The sequence below is a fragment of the Molossus molossus genome, unplaced genomic scaffold, assembly GCF_014108415.1.
Source record: "Molossus molossus isolate mMolMol1 unplaced genomic scaffold, mMolMol1.p scaffold_m16_p_20, whole genome shotgun sequence".
Taxonomy (NCBI): domain Eukaryota; kingdom Metazoa; phylum Chordata; class Mammalia; order Chiroptera; family Molossidae; genus Molossus; species Molossus molossus.
Window position 1 is genome coordinate 12,576,992 of NW_023425356.1, and position 25,740 is coordinate 12,602,731.

At 41.1% G+C, this 25,740-nt stretch overlaps 1 non-coding gene and 1 pseudogene across 1 annotated transcript; both read right to left on the minus strand.

The window, feature by feature from the left end:
* Nucleotides 1-15,966: 15,966 nt before the first annotated feature.
* LOC118637649 lies at nucleotides 15,967-20,104 on the minus strand (annotated as a pseudogene).
* A 1,241-nt stretch (nucleotides 20,105-21,345) lies between these two features.
* LOC118638070 lies at nucleotides 21,346-21,507 on the minus strand. Its single transcript, XR_004961035.1, has one exon. It is a non-coding gene; the product is annotated as a U1 spliceosomal RNA (small nuclear RNA).
* Nucleotides 21,508-25,740: the final 4,233 nt, after the last annotated feature.

Genomic DNA, 25,740 nt, shown 5'->3' on the forward strand with positions numbered 1-25,740 from the left:
TCTGTAATACTTTCAATAGTAAAGATAAATTTTTTTTAAAAAGTTGTGCAGGCAGTCCAATCTTCATTGAACCAACACTATTTGAAGTTTACTCTTATTTTTTTTTAATCTTCGCCCAAGAATATTTTTCTATTTATCTTTAGATAGAGTGGAAGAGAGAGGGAGAGAGAAACATTGACATGAGAGGGACACATCAACTGGTTGCCTCCTGCAGGACCCTGACCAGGGTGGGAGACAAAACACAACTGAGGTACGTGCCCTTGGCCAGAATTGAACCCGGGACTCTTTGGTCCACAGGCCGATGCTCTGCTGCTGAGAAAAACCGGCCAGGGCTGAAGTTTACTCTTTTCTAAAATTTATTTATTGATTTTTAGAGAGGAAGGGGAGAGAGAGAGAGAGAGTAGCATCGATTTGTTGTTCCACTTACTTATGCATTCATTGGTTGTGTGTATGTGCCCTGATGGGGGATCGAACCCACAGCCTTGGTGTATGGGGACGACACCAACCAACTGAACTACCCAGCCAGGGCTTGAAGCTTACTCTTTTTTTTTTTTTCTTGCTTGCTTTTAGAGAGAGAGGAAGGGAGAGAGAGAGAGAGAAACATCGATGAGAGAGAACATCTATTGGCCGCCTCCTGCATGTCCCCACTGGGGGTTGGGCCCACAACCTGGGCATATGCCCTGACCGGGAATCCAGCCTGCGACCTCTTGGTGCGTGGGTCCATGTGCAACCACTGAGCCACACCAGCCGGGGAAAGCTTACTCTTTAAATACCAACAAACTTAATATATATTAGATTTAAAATATCCAAAAACATAGCATTTTTTCCTGTGCTCTTTATCAGGCAATAAGAAGAACAGATTTGTCTTTTAGAATTGACATATAGGGCAATAAATCAAAATAGTTAAGACAAGTATTGACAGGTGGGTTTGAACTTGCTTCTGTCAATTACAGCACATCAGTTTACATAATCTATATAGTTGTCCCTCGTTTATCGTTTATCGTTCCAGATTCTAGCGGTTGCACCTGGCTTTGAAGGATTCCTGGGGTGCTCGAATACTTAGGCCTATAGTCCATACATACAGTAATTTTAATTTTAATTGTAATTGTAATACAGGGGTGTATAATTGACTCAGACAACCGAGCGTGCGCTGTATCATTTTCACTGTCTCGGTCCACTTTTTAATGAATATATTTGAAAAAACTGCACTCTAGAGTGAAGCCACGAAAGTTGAAGCTCAAAGTGGCGAGGGACGACTGTATCTTAGTTTTCTCAATTATACCTACTACGTAGAACAGAGCCCAGTAGACCATAATAAGCTCTCAGTAAATGGTATTTTATCATTGTTAATAACCAACAGAGTTATTGTTGGCGCTAAATAGCTCCAGTCAAGTTGCATTGTCTTCTAGATCATCTAAAAAGACTGCTGTCTGCTATCAGTATTTCTGTTTTGTATACTTAATCTCTTTATTTTAAACACATTTGAATGGCTGTGAGCGCACGTAAACTTTCTAAGGAGCAAAGTGCATGTGATTTTTGATGGCTATTTATTCATTTATTTCTAGTCCCTGGACTGTTTTTCAAATACTCAGGAGTTCTGGAAACATGACTGAACTATAAGTGTGGCATTACAAAAGTCAGTCTGCCAATTTATCAGCACTTTGAAGTTAAAATAATTGTTTTCAAATACAGTTTTTCAAAAGGCTGTTCTCTTTGTTCTACCACCCATTTTGTTTCCCCCCAAAAGTCCTTATTTTTCTCTTAAGGGTCCTCAAATACTGAAGAACTACTTGGACAATGTGCATCTGAACTTGATTAGTTTTCTTGGGAAGCCCAGGAAAGGAATATTCCTAAAGCATAAAAAGGAGACTTTTAAGATAGTAATTGTTTTTCTCTTATAACTTTACCCTTGATCCTCTACTGAAAAAGCAGTGGATAAACATGTCATTGAGAATCACGAAGAGAAGGCTCTACATGAATAAAGGAACATGGGGGCACACTTAACATGGCACTGTTGACTTTCCCTACCCTTCTTTCTGTTCCTACCTGCAGATCTAACCAGTGCAACCCAAATCTGTAGGTCACGACAGCTGCATCCCTCACATCAGGACTGGACAAAGGTTAATCATTGTTCTCTTAAAGTACAGCCCTGAGGTGTTCCCTAGGAGAGAGGAAACACTTCAGAAGGGCAGATAAAGTCATGTATACTGGCATCGTTCATGTGTCTGTTTGAAAGATGCAGGGCTTGAAAAAAATCTCTTCAGTCCAAAGTTAACCTATTTGAAATCTCTGGGAGTTGGCCTCCTGTCTAAAGGTTTAGCTGTAAGTAAACAATCTAAAAAATTTAAAGACCTTGTTTTTTATCAGACTGTTCAAAGAAAGACTTTTGTGGGTAAAAGTTCACTAGGCTGAAACAATAGAAACATTTGTGAGTGGAATATAACCTTCACTCTTTTTCTTTTATCTTGAATTTTATTTAATATGAAAATTGGGAAAAGATTAATAAAAATTAGAAAAATGAATAACAAATGCAAATTCTATTTCTTTTTTTATTTGTTATTTTTTTATTAATTTATTTTTGTTACAGATGTTTCTCCTTTTTCCCCCATTGACACCCTCCTCCTGATACCCCTACCCCACCCCGTCCCCAACATTGTTGTTTATGTCCATTGGTTATGCATACATGCATATAAGTTCTATAGTTTATCTCTTTCCTCCCTCCCCTCAGAATGTTTTTTTAGGGTGATCACAGATATTAGGAGAATCATAGAAGTTAGTTTGCATTGGGGCATTTATCTAGGTCTAGAATAAGCTGGGAATAAATTTCAGAAGGGTTGGTCTTCCCTTGGCAAACAACCTCCTGCATTATTTGACCAAAGCTCATTTAATTATTAAAAAGCAAAAGGTAAAAAGTAGCAGAACTTTTCCACTGCCATGGCTCTGTATCGATTCCATTATAGATTATTATAAGAACCACCAGGCCCTGGCTGGTTTGGCTCAACGATTAGAATGTTGGCCCTTGGACCAAAAGGTTGAGGGTTTGATTCCTGGGCAAGGGCACATACCGGGGTTCTAGGTTCGATCCCCTCCAGTCGGGATCATGGGGGAGGCAACTAATTCATGTCTCTCTTTCTCTCTCCCTCCCTTTTTTCCACTCTCTCTAAAAATCAGTGGAAAAAATATCCTTGGGGGTGAGGAGTAACAAACATAAATAAATAAAAATAAAAACCACTCAGAACTGAAAAAGAAAAGATAACGAGTCTGACCCACCTCTTTATTTATTTATTTATTTATTTATTTATTTATTTATTTATTTATTTTTGTTACAGATGTTTCTCCTTTTTTACCCCATTGATACCCTCCTCCCCATTCCCCATCACCCCGTCCCCGGCTTTGTTGTCTGTGTCCATTGTTCATGCATAGATGCATATAAATTCTGTGGTTTATCTCTTCCCTCCCCCCACCATCCCCTCTTCTGAGGATTGTCAATCTGTACCCCACTTCCACATCTTTGGGACAACCCCATTCCTCAGACTGTTATGTTCATTATATTCCACAGATAAGTGAGATCATATGATACTTGTCTTTCTCTGTTTGGCTTGTTTCGCTTAGGATGATACTTTCCAGGTCCCTCCATGTCGTCTCAAAGGATAAGATATCTTTCTATCTTACAGCTGCATAGTACTCCATTGTGTATATGTACCACTGCTTTTTTATCTGTTTGTCAACTGATGGACATTTGGGCTGTTTCCAGATCTTAGCTATTGTAAATAGTGCTGCTACGAACATGGGAGTACATATATTCTTTCTGATTGCTGTTTCAGGCTTCTTACGGTATATTCCTAGAAGTGGGATTACTGGGTCAAATGGCAGTTCAATTTTTAATTTTTTGAGGTAACACCATATTGTTTTCCATAGCGGCTGCAGCAATCTCCATTCCCACCGGCAGTGTACTAGAGTCCCCTTTTCTCCACACCGTCGCCAACACTCGATGTTTGATGATTGGTTGATGGCGGCCATTCTAACAGGTGTGAGGTGATCCCTCATTGTTGTTTTAATTTGCATCTCTCTGATGCTTAGTGATGTTGAGCATTTCTTCATATGTCTCTTAGCCATTTGTATGTCCTCTTTGGAGAGGTGTCTATTCATCTCCTCTGCCCATTTTTTAATTGTGTTCTTTGTCTTCCTTTTGTTGAGTTGTATGAGTACTCTATATATTTTGGAAATTAACCCCTTATCTGATGTGCCATTGGCAATGATGCTCTCCCCGACAGTGGGTTGCCTTTCCATTTTGATGGTTGTTTCTTTTGCTGTGCAGAAGCTTTTGAGTTTGATGTAGTCCCATGTGTTCATTTTTTTCTTTCTTTCTGTTGCCTTAGGTGATGTATCAGTGAAAATTCTATTGCATATGATGTCTGAAATTTTGTTACCTACATTTTCTAGTAGGATTTTTATGGATTCACAGATCACATTTAAGTCTTTTATCCATTTTGAGTTTATTTTTGTGTATGGTGTAAGTTGATGGTCTAGTTTCATTTTTTTTTTTTTTCATGTAGCTGTCCAATTTTCCCAACACCAATTATTAAAGAGGCTGTCTTTACTCCATTGTATGCTCTTGCCTCCTTTGTCAAATATTAATTGAGCATAATGTCTTGGATCCATTTCTGCGTTCTCTATTCTGTTCCACTGGTCTATATGCCTGTTCTTGTGCCAGTACCAGGCTGTTTTGATTAAAGTAGCTTTGTAGTATAACCTGATACCCGGTATTGTGATCCCACCTATTTTGTTCTTCTTTTTCAAGATTGCTGTGGCTGCCCTGGCCGGTTTGGCTCAGCGGTTAGAGCGTCGGCCTGCGGTCCAGAGAGACCCGGGTTCGGTTCCCGCTAAGGGCATGTACTTCGGTTGCAGTTTGTCCCCGGCCCTGGTTGGTCGTGCGGGTGGCAGCCACTCGATGTGTCCCTTCACGTCGATGTTTCTCTCTCTCTCTCTCCCTCCTATTCTATCTGTACAAAAAATGGAAAATATCCTCGGGTGAGGATTAAAAAAAAAAAAAAAAAAAAGATTGCTGTGGCTATTCAGGGTCTTTTTTGGTTCCATATGAACTTTTGAAGTATTTGTTCTAGTTCTGTGAAATATGTCGTTGGTATTTTGATGGGGATTGCATGGAATCTATAGATTGCTTTGGGTAATATGGACATTTTAATGATGTTAATTCCTCCAATCCATGAACAAGGTATGTGCTTTCCCACGTTTTATATCTTCCTCTATTCCTTTTTATATCTTCCTCTAGTCCTGTAGTTTTCTGCAAATAGGTCCTTTACTTCTTTGGTTAAGTTTATTACTAGGTATCTTAATTTTTTTGCCACATGGTAAATGGGATTGTTTTTTCAGTTTCTCTTTCTGTGAGTTCATTATTGGTCTATAAGAATGCCATCGATTTCTTGATGTTAATTTTGTATCCTGCTACTTTGCCAAATTCATTTATTAAGTCTTGTAGATTTTTGATGGAGTCTTTAGGGTTTTCTATGTATAATATTATGTCATCTGCGAATAATGACAGTTTCACTTTCTCCTTTCCAATTTGGATCCCTTTTATTTTTTCTTCATGTCTGATTGCTGTGGCTAAGACTTCCAGTACTATGTTAAATATGAGTGGTGAAAGTGGGCATCCCTGTCTTATTCCTGTTCTTAAGGGAAATGATTTTAGTTTCTGCCCATTGAGTATGATGTTGGCTGTAGGTTTTTCATATATGGCCTTTATTATGTCAAGATATGATCCCTCTATTCCCACGTTGCTGAGCGTTTTATTTTGTCGAATGGTTTTTCAGTATCTATTGATATGATCATGTGGTTTTTATTCTTCAATTTATTTATGTGGTGTATCACATTTATTGATTTGCGACTATTGTACCAGCTTTGCATTCCTGGGATGAATCCCACTTGGTCATGGTGAATAATTTTTTTGATGTATTGCTGGATCCGATTTGCTAGTATTTTGTTCAGGATTTTGGCGTCAATGTTCATCAGGGATATTGGCCTGTAGTTTTCTTTCTTTGTAGTGTCTTTTTCTGGTTTTGGAATTAGAATTATGCTGGCCTCATAAAACGAGTTTGGAAGTCTTCCTTTGTCTTGAATTTTTTGAAATAGTTTGAGGAGAATGGGTGTTAGGTTTTTTTTGAATATTCGATAAAACTCCCCCATGAAGCCATCCGGGCCTGGGCTTTTGTTTGCTGGGAGAGTCTTGATTACCTCTTCAATTTCCTTAGTTGTTATTGGTCTGTTCAAGTTTACTATCTCTTCCCGGTCCAGTTTTGGGAGACTATGTGTTTCTAGAAATTTGTCTGTTTCACTTAGATTGTCGAATTTATTGCCTTATAATTGTTCATAGTAGTTAACGATCTTTTGTATTTCTGTGGTGTCAGTTGTTACTTCTCCTCTTTTATTTCTGATTTTGTGTATTTGGGCTCTCTTTGTTTCTTGGTGAGTCTAGCTAAGGGTCCATCAATCTTGTTTATCTTTTTGAAAAACCAGCTCTTTGTTTCATTGATTCTTTGAATTGTTTTTTTGGTGTCTATATCATTTATTTCTGTTCTGATCTTTACTATTTCCTTCCTTCTACTTGCTCTGGGGTTTTCTTTTTGTTTGCTTTCTAGTTCTTTAAGTAGTGAGGTTAGATAGAAATTTTTCTTGTTTCTTGAGGTAGGCCTGTACTGCTATGAACTTCCCTCTCAGATCTGCTTTCGCTGTATCCCATAGATTTTGTGTTGTTGTGTGTTCATTTTCATTCCTTGATCTCCTCGGTAACCCATTCATTGTTTAATAACATGCTGTTTAGCCTCCATGTGTTCAAATGTCTTTGCATGTTCTTGTTGCAGTTGATTTCTAGTTTCATGCCATTGTGATCTGAGAAGATACTTGATATGATTTCAATCTTCTTGAACTTGTACAGATTTAGTTTGTGTCCTAACATATGGTCTGTCTTTGAGAATATCCCATGTGCACTTGAGAAGAATGTGGCCAGTTTAGTTCAGCGGTTGAGCGTTGGCCTGCGGACCAGAGTCCCGGGTTTGGTTCCCACTAGGGGCACGTACCACAAAAAAAAAAAAAAAAAATGATTGTAAAAGAATGTGAAATCTGTAGTTTTGGGGTGTAATTCTCTGTAGATATCTATTAAATCCATTTGGTCTAGTGCTTCATTTAGAGTCTCTGTTTCCTTGCTAATTTTTTTCTCTAGAGGATCTATCCAGTGATGTCAGCGGGGTGTTGAAGTCCCCTGCTATGATTGCATTGCTGTCGATTTCTCCTTTGAAGTCCTCCAGAAGATTTTTAATATATTTTGTTGCTCCTATATTGGGTGCATATATGTTTATCAAGGTTATATCTTCCTGTTGGATAGATCCTTTCAATATTATGTAGTGGCCTTCTTTGTCTCTAGTTATGGCCTTCATTTTCAAATCTATTTGATCAGATATGGGTATTGCTACCCCAGCTTTTGTTTCCTTTTTGTTTGCTTGGAAGATTTTTTTCCATCCCTTCAATTTCAACCTATGTGAGTCTTTTGTTGTGAGGTGGGTCTCTTGTAAACAACATATAGATGAGTCATGCTTTTTTATCCAATCAGCTACTCTGTATCTTTTTATGGGAGCATTCAATCCATTTTCATTTAAGGTGATAATTGATATGTACTTATTTATTGCCATTTTTGTTCAGTTTGGTTCTATTTTTCTTCCTATTTCTTCTACTAATTACATTAGTCCTGGTTTGGTGCTAATGTATTCCCTTAGCCTTTTTTTGTCTGGGAAGCTCTTTATTTGACCTTCTATTTTGAATCACAGCCTTGCTGGGTAGAGTAGTCTTGGATTCAGATCCTTGTTTTTCATGACCTTGATTACTTCGTGCCATTCCCTTCTGGCCTGTAGTGTTTCTGTTGAGAAGTCAGCTGAGAGCCTTATGGAGGTTCCTTTGTAGGTAACCTGTTGCTTGTTTCTTGTTGCTTTTAGGACTCTCTTTGTTTTTAATTTTTGGCATTTTAATTACTATGTGTCTTGGTGTGGGCCTGTTTGGGTTCTTACTTGGGGCTCTCTGTGCTTCTTGAACTTGAATGCCTTCTTCCTTCACCAAATTAGGGAAGTTTTCTGTCACTATTTCTTCAAATATGTTTTCTAACCCTTGCTCATTTTCTTCTTTGGGGACTCCTATGATGCGAATATTATTATGTTTCCCGTTTTCCCACAGTTCTCTTAGGCTGTCTTCCTGTTCTTTAATTGTTTTTTCCTTTTGTTTTTCTGATTGGTTGATTTTTTTCTACGCTGTCAGATTAATTCACTGATCCGGTCCTCAGCTTCCTCTACTCTATTGTTTAGACCTCCCAATGTGTTCTTTATTTCTGATATGTCGTTCTTGATTTCTTCTTGGTTGTTTTTAATTTCCAATTGGTTGATTTTCAACATTTCTATGTCTTTACTCATGGTGTTGATGTCCTTACTCATGCTGTTGAACTTCTTGAAGATCATGGCTCTGAATTCTAGCTCTGTTAACTTGCTTAACTACTCCTCATTTATCTCATCTTCGGTGGAGGTCTCTTGTTCTTTCATTTGGCATTTGTTTCTTTGTTTCACCATTTTGGCTATCACAGGGGCTTTGGAGCCCGCCAAAATATTTTTTGTGGGTGTTAGTGTTCTGCTGTTTGTGGCTCCCTCTCCTGGGTTTGGATGAGCGAGGGAGGACCCACGTTAAACACCACTGTCAAGTCTTACTTTCCAGGTTAGAGTTGCCAGCCCGGGAAAGGTTCGCTTATCCTCTAGCTTTTTGCCTAGAGGCTATCAGTAGAGGCTTCTTGAAGAGCCTTGTGTTCTCTGTTGAATGAAAAACTCCTTCAGGTGTTCTGCATAAGGGGATTTCCCGAGGGTGGGGCAGATGCTGGTTGTTATTGAGCCTGAATTTGCATTTCAGTGGCCACAGGGTGGGGTTGTATCTCCGAGGGAGGGGCCGCTGCCTGGGAAGGAGTAAGATGGCCACCTTCCTGTGTGGCGGCATGCAACTCAGCAAAAGCTCTGAGTGCCCTCCAAATTCTGAGTGTCCCCACACAGTTCCTGTCCAGTCCGCCCTCCCTCTGCCGGAGCCCAAGGTGAGTGGCTGTGGCTATTTCAGCGTCTGTCCTGGTGGCTCTGTGCTGTGGAGACGCTTGGGAGTGTAACCCCGAGGGTGCTGCTCACAGCTAAGACCGCTGCTATCCGTGGGCTCCCAGCGCCCCTCTTGCGCCTCTATAATCCTACCAGGATCAAGTCAGTGTCCCTGGTTATATGGTCCTCACAGGCTGCTTTTCAGTTGCTTTTTCCTCACAATTTTTCTTTATTTTAGTTGTAATTCCAGTTTGATCCTGGGAGACGGTCTGTGTAACTTCCATTCACTCTGCCACCATTTTGGAATCCAGCCCACCTCTTGATTTAAACCTTACATTTTAATATTTAAGTGATAGATTCTAATCCTTTATTAATGAGCTGAATTAGTGAATTACCATTTCAAGAATATGAACGTAGCCCAGCCAGTGTGGCTCAGTGGATTGAGCATTGTCCCATGCACTGAAAGGTCCCTGTTCGATTCCCAGTCAGGGCACATGCCCGGGTTGCAGGCTAGATCCCCAGTAGGGGGTGTGCAGGAGGCAGCTGATTGATGTTTTTCATGTCAATGTTTCTATTTCTCCCTCTCTCTAAAAAAAAACCAAAAAACAAAAAACTGTAAAGACACATTTAATAAAAAAAAAAAAGGAATATGAAGGTAGTTACATGTGCCTGAGTTTGCCTATGTGAAATTTGGAAATTTTTCAGTTTGTGAAATACGATTGTTTTAGCTATAGCCTCATAAGCTCTGTTAACAGTAATGTGCAAAGCTGTTTTAGGCTAACGGAAGGCTGTTGAAGAACAGCCTTCTTCTACCCTGCTTATGACATCTTCCCAATGTAATAACAAGTCATATCCTTTATTTAATGCACTCCAAAAGAATAGGACTTGTCACATTAATGCTAGAATTATCCTGACCGCCTTACTTTAGTGAAAGTGGAGAAAAGAGGAGAGGTATAATGGTTTATGTCTCTTCTGAGTTGTCCCCCTCTTAGCTGGAAATTACATGCTTTTCCCAGGTGCCTGCTGCCTCATATGCTCTTCACCAACCACTTCCTCCAAGGGTCATACTCATGTGTGCAGCAGGGCACACTTCTCTTTACAGCTTCATCCCGTTATTCTCCGCACCTCCCCTATACAAGGTGGCATAGGTCTACTGGACTTTGTGAATAGTTGGAGTAACTTGAAGAAATCAGTGTAGGAAGGGAAACAATTTTTAACTGAACATGAAATTTGCTCTAATTGCACAACTCACAGTGCAATTTCATAGGTAGGAGCTCTATGTAATCTGCCTTCCTAGAAGTCCCATCAACATGTCCACTTAATTTCATTAAATAGAAACTTAGACTCATGGCCAGTAGAACTGCTGCTTCAAGAGCAAAGTCCATATTCCATTCTAAATTGTCTCATGTCACTGTGATTTCAGCCTGGTGAGCCCACAAAAGACTACAGAAGGGAGGCCAGCAAAATTAAGTGCCCTTCACCCCTCCCCCAAACCGTAAGAGGAAGTCAGGGATTGGAGAACAAAATGAGATTGGTGATACTAATTGATCAAGTTACATGTTTTTTATACATCCTAGTTTTAGTGTTTCAGTGGTAGTCCTGCTAAGTGACCTTTCTTTTTTTTTTTTAGTACGTGCCCCTAGTGGAAACCAAACCAGGGACTCTCTGGTTCACAGGCCAACGCTCCAACCGCTGAGCTAAACCCTCCAGGGCTAACTGACCTTTCTGATAGTCCCAGGAAAGCTAACAAGACATTATATACTTCCAAGGAAATTGCTTTGTAGATAACCCAATGTATAATCTTTCTACCCTACTCTTAGGTCTGGGAGCCCTGCCATTTTCTAACCTCTGCCATGGGGTTTCCACCTACCTTGGGGAAGTTCTAGTTGGTCTCATTTTAGGAACTGTCTCTTGCTGCTTCCCGCAGTTCATTTTCTCATTCTGACTTATCCATTCAAGAAAACCCAAATGGGCCCTCGCCAGGTAGCTCAGTTGGTTAGAGTGCCGTCCGGATACGCCAAGGTTGTAGATCAGGGCATATACAAGAATCAATGAAGAACAAGTGGCACAGGTTACAGGTTAGCATAGCAATTATTCCTTAGTTACTTAAGGTTGATTTATTTGGTTGTGAGATTCTGCATATACCTTTTTTTTTCCTTTGTCTTCCCTCTACTACTCTTTTTAAAAATATGTTTTTATTGCTGGCTGGTGTGGCTCAGTGGCTGAGTGTCAACCCCGGTACCAAGAGGTTGCTGGTTCAATTCCTAGTCGGGGCACATGCCCAGGTTGTGGGCCAAATCCCCGGTGGGGGGCATGGAGGAGGCAACCAATCAGTGTTCTCTCTCATCGCCCTGGCCGGTTTGGCTCAGTGGTTAGAGCATCGGCTTGCAGACTGGGGAGGCCTGGGTTCGGTTCCCGCTAAGGGCAAGTACATCAGTTGCAGTTTGTCCCCAGCCCTGGTTCGGGTCGTGTGGTTACTGGGCACTGATGTGTCTCTCACATTGATGTTTCTCTCTCTCTCTCTTCCTCCCTCTCTCCCTCCCACTCTATCTGAAGATGAATGCAAAAATGTCCTCAGATAAGGATTAAAAAAAAAACCAAAAGAATTTGATTTTAAAAAAATGTTTTCTCTCATCAGTGTTTATCTCTACCTCTCTTTCTTCCTCTCTCTCTAAAATCAATTAAAAAATGTTTTTAATGAGAAAAATAAAATAAAATATGTTTTCATTGATTTATAAGAGAAAGAGGAAGGGAGAGGGAAAGAGAGAAACATCCACTGGCTGCCACCTGCACATCACCTACTGGGAATCGAGCCCTAAACCCAGGCATGTGCCCTGACCGAGTATCAAACCAGAAACCTTTCAGTGCACAGGATGATGCCCAACCAACTGAGCCACACTAGCCACAGCTAAAGCAAAATCTTTTGATTTTACTATTATGTGAAGATTATTCTGGAAATACAAAAAACAAACAAAAATATATAGGAAATAAAACATTAGTCTAGGTATAATAAAAAAATATATAAAAAACAAATGAGAGTACCATATACACACTCCTATTAACCACAGTTTAGAAAGAATTGTGAAATAAAATATTTTGTTCATTAGATGAAAAGTCTCTTCAAAGGTGCTTTCCTTTGTTAGTGAAAGAAACTCTTACCTAAAGCCACAAAGTGAAATCTACCATCAAAAATGCTAATAAAGCCCTGGCCGGTTTGGCTCAGCAATTAGAGCTTCGGCCTGCGGTCCAGAGAGACCCGGGTTCGGTTCCTGCTAAGGGCACGTACCTCGGTTGCAGTTTGTCCCCGGCCCTGGTTGGTCGTGTGGGTGGCAGCCACTCGATGTGTCCCTTTCACTTCGATGTTTCTCTCTTTCTCTCTCTTCCTCTCTCCCTCCCACTCTACCTGAACAAAAAATGGAAAAAGTGTCCTCAGATGAGGATAAAAAAATAAAAATAAAAATAAAAAATTAAAAAATGCTAATAAAGTCCTAGCTGGTTTGGTTCAATGGTTAGAGTGTCAGCCCACGGCCCAGAAAGGCCCGGGTTCAATTCCAGCCAAGGGCATGTACCTCGGTTGCAGTTTGTCCCTGGCCTCAGTTGAAGTCGTGTGGGTGGCAACCACTCAATGTCTCTCTCTCACATCAATGTTTCTCTCACTCTCTTTCTGCCTCTCTCCCTCCCGCTTTGTCTGAAGATAAATGCAAAAGTGTCCTCAGGTGAGGATAAAAAAAAATGCTAATAAATAGTAGTCTTTCTGCTTCCGTTGGTAAAACCAGCTGCTGACTTATTAGGTACCTAGAGGTACGTGTTCATCTATTCCAGTTGGTAGGCTACTCATCTGCAGCAAAGGCATAGAGAACTTTCACACCTGCTGGCATGGGGCAGACTACATCTTTCTATTACCCATTCCAACATTCTTCCAACACATGCAAATGCTGTTTCTCCTGAGAAACAGCACGTGGAGTCCAAGCATTTGATATTTGAATTTGTTTCAGTAAACTATGACTTTTCTTTTTCTTTTTTCAAAATTTAGAGAGAGAGAGAAATATCGGTTTGCTGCTTCACCCAAGCATGTACTCATTGGTTGCTTCCCATATGTGCCCTGACCAGGGATCAAACCTGCAACCCTGGCATATTAGGATGACACTCCAACCAACTGAGCTACCCGGCCAGGGCAGTAAACTGTGCCTTTTCCGTATTTGTCGGATGGAGCTCTCTGTCAATACTTTCTTCATAATATCAAGAAACAGACATGTAAAAACCATGAGGATTAGGGCAAACCAAGCAACCACTTAATAGGAGCTGAAAAAATACAGAGTCCATATTCTGGGAGCCCCAAAATGGCCAGAGAATCCTTCCATAAAGCAAAGAAAATACAAACTAGAATATAATAGATCCCCAGGTAACAGGATGGTTGGTCCAGGTCCAAAAATGATTTTCCAAAGTCATCTTTACTGTGACTGTAATAACCTTGACTGTGAAGACCAAGGTGCCAAATGTACAGTTCTCAGATATCTGGCCATTTCCAAGCATAGATACCTGTTTCCTCATTGCCCTGGCCAGTTTTGTTTTTTTTTTGTTTGTTTTTTTAATCTTTATTGTTGAATGTAAAATGTATTACAGATGTCCCACATTTTTCCCCCATTGACCCCCTCCTCCCCACTCCCACCCCCCTCCCGCCTTTTCCCACACTATCGTCTGTGTCCATTGGTTATGCATATAAGTACTTTGGTTTATTCCCCTCCCCCCCCCCACATACACACACAACCCCTTTCCCTTTGAGGTTTGTCAGTCTAGCAATGAATTTGTACTTCTTATTCTCTTCATCTTTTTCACCCATTCCTCTAACCCCCCTCCCAACTGGCAACCAACAAAATGTTCTCTGTATCTATGAGAATGTTTCTGTTCTACCTGTTCATTTTGTTTGTAGATTCCATTGTCGATAGATATGTATTCATTGCCATTTTGTTTGTTCATATATTTTATCTTTTTCTTCAAAAAGCCCCTTCATCATTTCATGTAATAATGGTTTGGTGGTGATGAACTCCTTTAACTTTTTCTTGTCTGGGAAAGTTTTTGTATGTCCATCGATTCTAAATGACAGCTTTTCAGGATAGAGTAATCTTGGTTGTAGGTTCTTGCTTTTCATCACTCTGAATATTTCTTGCCACTCCCTTCTGGCCTGCAAAGTTTCTTTTGAGAAATCAGCTGACAGCCTTATGGGAACTCCCTTGTAGGTAACTAGCTGCCTTTCTCTTGCTGCATTTAAGATTCTCTCTTTGTCTTGAACCTTTTGCATTTTGATGATGATGTGTCTTGGTGTGGGCCTCTTGGGGTTCATCTTGTTTGGGACTCTATGTGCTTCCTGGACTTGTATGTCTGTTTCCTTCACCAGGTTAGGAAAGTTTTCTGCCATTGTTTCAAACAGGTTTTCGATTTCTTGTTCTCTCTCTTCTCCTTCTGGCACCCCCAAGATGCGAATATTGGCAGCTTGAAGTTGTCCCAGAGGCTCCTTACACTATCCTCATTTTCTTGGATTCTTTTTTCTTTTTGCTGTTCTGATTGGGCATTTTTTGCTTCCTAGTATTTCAAATCGACGGTTTGCTCCTTGGATTTACGTACTCTATTATTGAAGCTGTGTAAATTATTCTTTGTTTCAGTTAATGCCTCCTTCAATTCTAACTGTGCATCCATGATTTCTGACTGGTCCTTTTCTCCCTAAGTTCACCGAGGTTCTCACTAAGTTAGTTGAGCATCCTTATAAGCAGTATTTTGAACTCAGCATCTGTTAGGTTGCTTATCTCCATTTCGCTTAGTTCTTTTCTTGGGGTTTTGTTCTGTTCTTTCATTTGGTACCTGTTTCTTTTGTCTCCTCATTTTGGCTGCCTCCATATGTTTGTTTTAGTGTATTACTTAATGAGACGTATGGGGCTCGCTGAGACCAGATGCTGCTTGTTTGAAAGAATTTAGGAAAAACCTGAAGCAGGATCCAAGACAGGCCAATCCTATGGTTAAGCAACTGGCAACAGCTTGGGTGGGCCTGAAAGTTGGGTGGGGTGGGGTGGGGCGGGGCCTCAGGGAGTCACCAGGGCGGGGCTACCAGTGTGAGCCAGGTTGCTGGAGTCCCAGATATGGCTTCAGTCTGCCACCCCAGGGAAGGGCTCACCAAAGGAACAAAGGCCTGTGACAGCACGTTTGTCTCGGAGAAAGCCCCCTCTCCAGCCCTCGCTCCAGTGCCAAACAACTCAGTTCTTTCCTGTATGTCTCTGGCACCCCTCGAGCTGCCTCCCCTCCAAGCATAGAGGCAGAGAGTCCGATAAGTTCGTGCACGGGCCCTTTAAGGAGCTGCCTGGGGCTCCAGCCGCTTCAGCTTCCCTGAGCCTCAGTTCCCGGTGGTTTTTCCAGCCAGAAGTGATGGGGATTCTCTTCCTGGCACTGGAACCCTGAGCGGGGCACCTGGTGTGGGACAAGGACCCCTCAGTCCTCAGGGAGGACCTTCCCAGCCGAGGTGTACTCCTGATTTTTATCCGCCACACGTGGGTGTGGGACCAGCCCGTCCGCCCCCGCCCCTCCTACCAGTCTGGATGTGGCTGCTGCTTTAATTCCGTAGTTGTAGGACTTCCATTCAGCTTGATTTCAGGTGGTTTTGAATGATGGTTGTTCTGTAGTTTAGTTGTAACTGTGATGTGGTTGTGGGAGGACGAGATACCACGTTTACCTATGCCGCCATCTTGACCGGAAGTCCACCCTGGCCAGTTTGGCTCAGCGGTCTGCCGACCAGAGAGTCCCAGGTTCAGTTTCTGCTAGGGGCACATACAACAAAAATAAATAAATAAATAAAAAGAAAATAGGATCCAAAAAAGAAAATAAAGGCATAACTAAAACCTAGGAGGGTCCAATAAAGGAAAGTTTTAATGTTTAGTTGACAGTTTTTACTAATGTCTCAATAGAGAGTGGTCTTGTTCTGTAATACATGAGGATCTATATGCCATTTCAGTAGACTATATATCAGAATAGAGAAGTAAAACAAATATTGTATAAAGTCAGGTGCACACTGTCATATAGTGTTTGTTGAGAAAATAAACAACTGATATAAAAATTGGGGTGTGATAAAGTACACATTCTTATAAAAAATAATGTACGAGGGTGACTAGTCTTATGTAATAAAAAATGACCGTGAACAAAAGCAACTTGGAGAGAAATTTAAATCTAGCTATTGCATAGTCATTGTTTCTTGCAGCTTGTCTTCCTTCTGTACCCATGATTCCTATACCAACATATGCTTCTTGTATCATGCTTACATCATTGTCACCATCACCAACAGCCAATGTTACAGGTTTCTCAGGTGAGATTTTTGTCAGTTTTATTACCTTGGCTTTCTGTAGTGGTGCCATACGACAGCACAATATAGCTGTAAACTGTATATACAATTTCTGCAAACAGCCCTGGCCGTTTGGCTCAGTGATAGAGCATCAGCTGGTGGACCAATGAGTCGTAGGTTCAATTCCATTTGCGGTTTGTCCCCGGCCCTGGTCGGGGTCGTGTGGGAGGCAACCAGTCGATGTGTCTCTCTCACATTAATGTTTCTCTCTCTCTCTCCCTCTTTCTCTTTGTCTCTCTCTCCCTCCCACTCTATCAGAAGATAAATAGGAAAATATCTTCAGGTGAGGATTAAAATATTTTTTTTCTGCAAACATCCATAGTTTTTCGTGCTCCCTGAATGCAAGAGATAGGCTGATCCAATCCCCCACCAGCCCATGCTGAATTGCACGGTCCTCTGTAATTCTTCCGGCAAGCTGCCTCAACTGTTCAGTACATTCACTGTCCAATTTCTGGTTTATAAGTTCAAGGGTATTCAAGGTTCTGTTAAAATGTCCACATGATAAATTCACACAACAGCTGTTTCATGTGTATCTCCATTAAGAACCACATACTTTGATACTAGCCATTCTCAGTGCTTCGATCGTTTCTTTTTTTTTTTTTATCCTCACTCGAGGACATTTGTTGATATTTTGTTCAGATAGAGTGGGAGGGACAGAGAGAGAGAGAAACATCAACATGAAAGGGACACATCGAGTGGCTGCCACCCGCACGACCCAACCAGGGCCGGGGACAAACTGCCACCAAGGTACATGCCCTTAGCGGGAACCGAATCCGGGTCTTTCCAGACCACAGGCCCACTCTAACTACTGAGCAAAACCAGCCAGGGCGATCGTTTCTTGAATTTTATCTTGTAATCTGTCTTCTGCTGCTGTAGCTCCAAGTAATATCAGGTCTTTCTCTGTAAACGGAAGACATTTGCCAATTTCTCTTCCCATTGCTGCAAGTCAGTCCTGGCTTCAAATAGGTGTCTGTCTATTACTTCATACTCTACTCTTTAGATGTCAACTGTCTATAGGCCATGCACAGAGTTCTTAGCTCTTTCAAAGCAAATTTATCCACATGAATTCTGTTTTTTTCTATTTGTCCACTTATACATTTAGGGAGAATTGATGATTTAGCTCCTTCAGCAAATAAAAACTTCCACCTGAAGGTGCCTGAACAAGTACAATCATTCTTCTACGATCTGAATCAAATTCCAGAATATAAAGCAGTTTGTACTGTTCCAGTTTTCCAAGTGTTTTAACTCCCATAGTTTCTTCGGAATTGCCAATTAATGCAATACCAATTTTTGCAGCAGCTTCCACGAAAGCCTTTTCATCTGGTGAAGATGCATAGTACTCTAACTGAAGTGTGCAAGGTTGGATTCAGGGACTGTCGCCAATGCCATCAATCTGAACATTACTAATCTTTACAGTGTGACAGAGATGGACTGCTTTAAAGAAGAGATCGTGTTCTTTAGTTTCATTTTCAGGGCTGGTTCTAAAGAACTGAATGTAAGAGGATGAGTTCTTAAGATGGGATAAATTACTAAGATAACTTATGGTTCCTTCTGAAGAGTCTGGTGTTGGTATTTCGGATATACGTCTACCATTGATTTCTTGGTATTTTATGCCATTGCTTGAATATTCCCCAAATTGCACCTCATTTTCTGTCAGTGTGCCAGTTTTACCTGCAAACACACAATCCACCTGAACAAGTTCTTCTTTCAGATCAGAAGTACTGACTTGAGCTTTCTGATCTGATTCTTCATGACAGAGATCAAGGTCTCAGCCAATAAAAAGTGATCCAAGCCCCGGCCGGTTTGGCTCAGCGGTTAGAGCATCGGCCTGTGGTCCAGAGAGGCCCGGGTTCGGTTCCCGCCAAGGGCATGTACCTCGGTTGCAGTTTGTCCCCGGCCCTGGTTGGGTTGTGCGGGTGGCGGCCACTCTATGTGTCCCTTTCACATCAATGTTTCTCTATCTCGCTCTCTCTCTTCTTCTCTCTCCCTCCCACTCTATCTGAACAAAAAATGAAAAGAGTGTCCTCGGGTGAGGATGATAAAAAAAAAAGTGATCCAAGAACTTTCAGCATTTTGACTGTCCCATATAATTAAATTGGAATCATGAAATTGTAGAATGCCAAGAAGGCAAGGAAGTCTGAAATAAATCTCAGAATTTTACTATTTCTTTGATGTTCTGTTTGTTTATTATACCAAGTTTATCCTATTTTTATTCAGCTTGTCATATATATTTCAAGATAATACTAAAAAAAATACAAAGAAAGATAGTCCTGATAGCTTCAGAAATAAGGATTATTAGATAAATTATAAAAAATATATTCATGGACTTTTCTGCTGCAGATCGTTTCTGTGACTTGCTCTTGTAATTTAATGCCATCTTTGTTTCTATTCTGGTGTATATAGCAACACCAAAAATTTCTTTTGTGTTTTTTAATCTGGCTCCACAAAGCAAGAGACTCTCTGGCCCCAGAGGTCTTAAGTTTTTTCATTTGTTGAATTATTGTCATTCACCCCACGAATCTGTACAAGTCTGCTTCTGGTAGCTGGATTCTATCACAGCCACGAGAGTGTCCAGATTGGCAGCTGTTTGTAATGCTGCTGTTTCTGGAACTGCCACATGTGTCTTTAGGTTTGTTTCTCCATCCAAACTAGCAGTTTCAATGTGACAAGAATCATCAAGCCCATTTGGGGACAGAAGCACCAAATCTGCAGGGGAACTTTCCTCTTTAGCTAGTCCAACAATATCCCCACCTGAATGTTTTCTGATCTAGCTTTTACAAGGCCACTCCTTCAAACAATATAAACATTTATTTCATTGTCTGTGTTATGTCATAACCAGTCTTCATATCCCTCCTTTATGGTGGTTACTGTTACCACAAAGAATAATGGAAGTCCACTGGTAATTGGACTGGTGGGTGTATCAATCATATATTTTTGGTCCTAAGCTGAACCAAAAATATAATAAGAAAATAAAAGTTTGCCACTCCTGAATTTTTTTTTTTTTTTTATTTTAGAAAGAGAGTAAGGGGGAGAGAGAGAGAGAAAAAGAAAGATCGATGAGAAAGAACATCGATCAGCTGCCTCCTGCATGCCCCCCACTGGGTATTGGGCCCACAACCTGGGCATGTGCCCTGACTGGAAATTGAACCGGCGACCTCTTGGTGCATGGGTCGACGCTCAACCACTGAGCCACACTGGCTGGGCTCCTCTTAATTGTTCAAACAAGTTCTTTGGAACAAAACTCCACACAGTATACTTAGATGAAATGATCTAGTTATCTATAAATTTCTGAGGTATGTAAAGGCAATTCTTAGGAAACCTGTTGGCTGTGTAAATAGTTCTTTTGTCACTTTGATATGGTTGGTCAAAAGCCAGCTGCTGCTAGTCCCAGTGCCACATATCCCTACCCCCACCATCCAGTCCCAGGGGACTCGGGGTTTCAGGAGCTGCAGGTAGAGGCTGCAGAGCCAGAGGGGGAAGCGGGAGAGCCCCTCTGCTGCTGCCACCTCCCTCCCTCCAGGGCCATCCCATCTCACCCCCTACCCTGGCCACCCCTGGCCTGGTGCAGCTGAGCCTGCCACCTTGCTGTAGCCACCTTCATTGTTCTAAATTAATCATAGGTGTGTATATATTGCAAAAACGTAGTATATGTAGGGTTCGTGCTGTTCGTGGTTTCAGACATCCACTGGGAGTTTTGGAACATATCCCTGTGAATAAGGGGGGACTACCATGAACATATCTCCTTTTCCCCCTTTTGCTTTTATTTTTATTTATTTTTTATTCCTCACCTGAGGATATTTTTCCATTTATCATCAGACAGAGTGAGAGGAAGGAAAAGAGAGAGAGACAGACAGAAACATAGATGTGATAGAGTCACATCAACTGTTTGCCTCCCACACTACCCGACCCCACCAGGGCTGGGATTGAACCTCAACTGAGGTACGTGCCCTTGACCGGAATTGAACTCGTGACTCATTAGTCAACAGGCTGACGCTCTAAATGCTCAGCCAGACTGGCTAGGGCCCCGCTTCTGCTTTTAAACTTTGTCTCTCTTTTTTCTTTTTGATCTTCACCCAAGGATATTATTTTCCTTTGATTCTTAGTGAGAGTGGAAGGAAGGGAAGGAGGGGGTGAGAGAGAGAAAGAGAGAAACATCAATGTGAGAGAGACACGTCGATTAGTTGTCTCCTGAAAGTGCCCCGACTAGGTTGGGGATTGAACCCATGACCCTTTTTGATGCACAGGTCAACGCTCTAACCACTGAGCAACACTGGCCTAAACTTTGTCTCTTGAATCTTCGAGTTCTAATAGGCCACTCCCAAAACTGATGAAGTTTTCAAATGTTCCTTTAAGTATCTAGGTAAATCCTTGGCAAGACTTAGACTCTCTCCAAACCTTTGAACTACTGGAAGATGGAGGGCAGGTTTGATTTTTTTTTTCCAATTACTGTTGACATTCAATATTTTATATTAGTTTCAGATAGGTTTGATTCTTCAGACCACATTCATAGTAGTCTTTTTCCAAGTTCTTAGTATTCTCACTGATATTGCTTGGAATACTGATAATTGAGCAATAATTTCTTCAGAATTTCATGCAATACTTTTTGTATTGATTGATTTGAGAGCGAGAGAGACATCAATTTGTTGTTCCACCCATCCATGCATGCATTCATTGGCTAACTCTTGTATGTGCCCTAACCATGGATCAAACCCACAACCTTGGCAGCTCAGGACAATGTTCTTACTAACTGAGCTGCCCAGCCAGGGCTCATTTAATAATTTTTAATTTTCTTTTATTATGCCACCAAACATTTTGATATGTTCAACAATTTTTTTTTCCCTAGGGGAGAGCATGTACACAGTCTTCCACTGCCACAAATTATGCAGCTGAGTTTCTCACATTTGGAGAAATTGCAGGGGTCAGCACATCCAGAGTGCAAAGGATAAACCTCACTCAGGGAAAACTACCACCATGACCATGGTATCTTCCCTGCCAGGTAAGTTTTCAACAGATATTTTTTTTTTTTTATGAATTTTTATTTATTTTTTTGTTACAGATATTTTACCTTTTTACCCCATTGGCACACCCCACCCCACCCCACCTCCGCCCCGTCCCCAGCTTAGTTGTCCATGTCCATTGGTGATGCAAAGATGCATATAAGTTCTGTGGTTTATCTCTTCCCGCCCCCCCACCCCCTTCCCCTCTTCTGAGGGATGTCAGTCTGTGCCCTACTTCCATGTGTCTGGGTCTACTGTATTCCTCAGACTGTTATGTTCATTATATTCCGTATATAAGTGAGATCATGTGGTATTTGTCTTTTTCTGCTTGGCTTCTTTCACTTAGGATAATACTTTCCAGGTCCCTCCATGTCATCTCAAAGGATAAGAGATCTTTCTTTCTTACCGCTGCATAGTACTCCATTGTGTATATGTACCACAGCTTTTTTATCCATTCGTCTACTGGTGGACACTTGGGCTGTTTCCAGATCTTAGCTATTGTAAATAGTGCTGCTATGAACATGGGGGTACATATATTCTTACTGATTGGTGTTTCAGGCTTCTTAGGGTATATTCCCAGCAGTGGGATCACTGGGTCAGATGGAAGTTCAATTTTTAATTTTTTGAGGTAGCACCATATTGTTTTCCATAGTGGCTGCACCAATCTGCATTCCCACCAGCAGTGTATTAGAGTCCCCTTTTCTCCACACCCTCGCCAACACTTGTTGTTTGATGATTTGTTGATGGCAGCCATTCTAACAGGTGTGAGGTGATACCTCATTGTTGTTTTAATTTGCATCTCTCTGATGCTTAGTGATGTTGAGTATTTCTTCATATGTCTTTTGGCCATTTGTATGTCCTGTTTGGAGAGGTGTCTATTCAGTTCCTCTGCCCATTTTTTTAATTGGGTTCTTTGTCTTCCTTTTGTGGAGTTGTATGAGAACTCTATATATATTGGAAATTAACCCCTTATCTGATACATCATTGGCAATGATGTTCTCCCATACAGTGGGTTGCCTTTCCATTTTGATGATTGTTTCTTTTGCTGTGCAGAAGCTTTTTAGTTTGATGTAGTCCCATGTGTTCATTTTCTCCTTTATTTCTGTTGCCTTAGGTGATGTATCAGTGAAAATTCTGCTCCGTATGATGTCCGAAATTTTGTTGCCTACATTTTCTTCTAGAATTTTTATGGATTCACGGGTCACATTTAAGTCTTTTATCCATTTCGAGTTTATTTTTGTGTATGGTGTAAGTTGATGGTCTAGTTTCATTTTTTTGCATGTAGCTGTCCAATTTTCTCAACACCATTTATTAAAGAGGCTGTCTTTACTCCACTGTATGCTCTTGCCTCCTTTGTCAAATATTAATTGAGCGTATTGCCTTGGGTCCATTTCTGGGTTTTCAGTTCTGTTCCACTGGTCTATATGCCTGTTCTTGTGCCAGTACCAGGCTGTTTTGGTTACAGTCGCTTTGTAGTATAACCTGATATCTGGTATTGTGATCCCACCTACTTTGTTCTTCTTTTTCAAGATTGCTGTGGCTATTCGGGGCCTTTTTTTGGTTCCATATGAACTTCTGAAGTATTTGTTCTAGTTCTATGAAATATGTCGTTGGTATTTTGATGGGGATTGCATTGAATCTATAGATTGCTTTGGGTAGTATGGACATTTTAATGATGTTAATTCTTCCAATCCATGAACAGGGTATGTGCTTCCACTTTTTTATATTTTCCTCTATTTCTTTTTTCAATGACCTGTAGTTTTCTGCAAATAGGTCCTTTACTTCTTTGGTTAAGTTTATTCCTAGGTATCGTAATTTTTTTGGCGCGATAGTAAATGGGATTGTTTTTTCAGTTTCTCTTTCTGTGAGTTCATCATTGGTGTACAAGAATGCCGTCGATTTCTTGACGTTAATTTTGTATCCTGCTACTTTGCCAAATTCATTTATTAAGTCTAATAGATTTTTGATGGAGTCTTTAGGGTTTTCTATGTACAATATCATGTCATCTGCAAATAATGACAGTTTCACTTCCTCCTTTCCAATTTGGATCCCTTTTATTTTTTCTTCATGTCTGATTGCTGTGGCTAAGACTTCCAGTACAATGTTAAATAAGTCAACAGATACTTTTTGAACCCCTGCTATGAGGCAGGCATACTTATACAGGAAATGGAGCAATAAACAAAGTAAAGTTCCCAACCCACATGAAGCCTACATTCTAGTAAAGGAAACAATTTCATAACCACAGTAGAGAGCCTGTTATTAATGTGTGTGATGCTGAAGATTTGATATACTCTTGCTTTAATTCAGAATTACCTGTCTTACAATGTACATTTTTCATGTAATCAGGAGATTTTATCTCACCTCCAGTAATTGCATGTTATTAAAGCACCAATTTAGTAATAAAATGTTCAAATGTAACAAATCTGTGACTCGTTAGCTAAGTAGAGAGGGAAGGATATAATAACATCAAGGTCCTTATCTCTTGGGTTTATTCTATACGAAAATTAGTTAATACCCCTCAGGCTCATAGCTGCTTACTACTTTGCTAATCTGGCCATCCTCCTTCAGAGGCATGCAGTAGGAAACAAGAGAAATCCGGGAATGATAGATTAGGGGTCTGTTAACACTGCTGGAAAAACAGTTTAACATCCAACACTCACATGATGGTATTCTAAGAGGTTTGTGAGACAATAGTGTCATTGTGATCAGACGTGGACTGGGGCAGTCTTCACACTAAAAGCTCTCCAGGCTTCCTTTGTCTCCAACAGCCAGGACAATCATGAAATCCTTGGGATGGGATTGTAGTTTTTTATTTTGGTGTTGCTTCTGTGGTATAGTCTTCAAGAGTTCCTGAATTAAACCATTTTTTTTTATCCTGACCCCAGGACATTTTTTCGTTTTTTGTTCAGATAGAGTGGGGAGGGAGAGAGAGGAAGAGAGAGAGAGAGAGAGAGAGAGAGAGAGAGACGAGTGAAAGGGACACATCGAGTGGTTGCCACCCGCACAACCCAACCAGGGCCGGGGACAAACTGCAACCGAGGTAGGTGCCCTTCGCGGGAACTGAATCCGGGTCTCTCTAGACTGCAGGCCAGTGCTCTAACCACTGAGAAAACCAGCCAGGGCGAATTAAACCTTTTTTAAAAATGTATCTTTATTGTCCAGGCTCAGTCATTAGAGCATTGGCCTGCAGACCAATGAGTCTCGGGTTCAAGTCTAGTCAAGGGCACGTACCTCAGTTGCAGTTTGTCCCCAGCCCTGGTCAGGGTTGTGCGGGAGGCAACCAGTTGATGTGTCTCTCATGTCAATGTTTCTCACTTCCTCTCTCTCCCTCCCTCCTACTCTATATGAAGACAAATGGAAAAATGTCCTCGGGTGAGGAATAAAAAAAAATTTATTGCTGAAAGTATTAGTGAATTAAACTGTTAATACAGAAAATTTAAGAGAATAACAAGCCCTAGCCATATGGTTCAGTTGGTTTGATCATTGTCCTGTACAGGGAAAGGTCATGGGTTCAATATCCCATCAGGGCACATATTTAGGTTGTGGGTTCAATCCCCTGTTGGGGTGTGTACAGGAGGCAATCGATGTTCGATTGCCCTCTCTCCCTCTCCCTTCCTTTCTCTTTAAAATCAGTAAAAACAGCCGTGGCCGGTTTGGCTCGGTGGTTAGAGCATCGGCCTGTGGTCCAGAGAGACCTGGGTTCGGTTTCCGCTAAGGGCATATACCTTGGTTGCAGTTTGTCTCTGGCCCTGGTTGGGTCGTGCAGGTGGCGGCCACTCGATGTGTCCCTATCACATTGATGTTTCTCTCTCTCTCTCCCCTCCCATTCTATCTGAACAAAAAATGGAAAAATGTCCTCCGGTGAGGATTAAAAAACTAACTGAATGAATGAATGAATGAATGAATGAATGAATGAATGAATGAATAAATAAAATAAAATCAGTGAAAACATATCCTCGGGTGAGGATTAAGAAAAATGAATAAGCAAATAGTAAATGTGATGGGGAGTGCTGAGAATTTAAGCTGACACATTCTGGTACTGAGAAGAGTCTTGAGGACCTGGTTTCATGTGTCTTGAAGGTCCTGTATGTAAAGGATTAAGAAAGATTTCATCCTGCCCCGGCTGGATTGGCTCAGTGGTTGGAGCGTCAGCCCGTGTACCAGAGAGGCCCTGCTTCGGTTCCCACTAGGGGCATGTACCTTGGTTGCGGTTTGTCCCTGGCCCTGGTTGGGGTTGTGC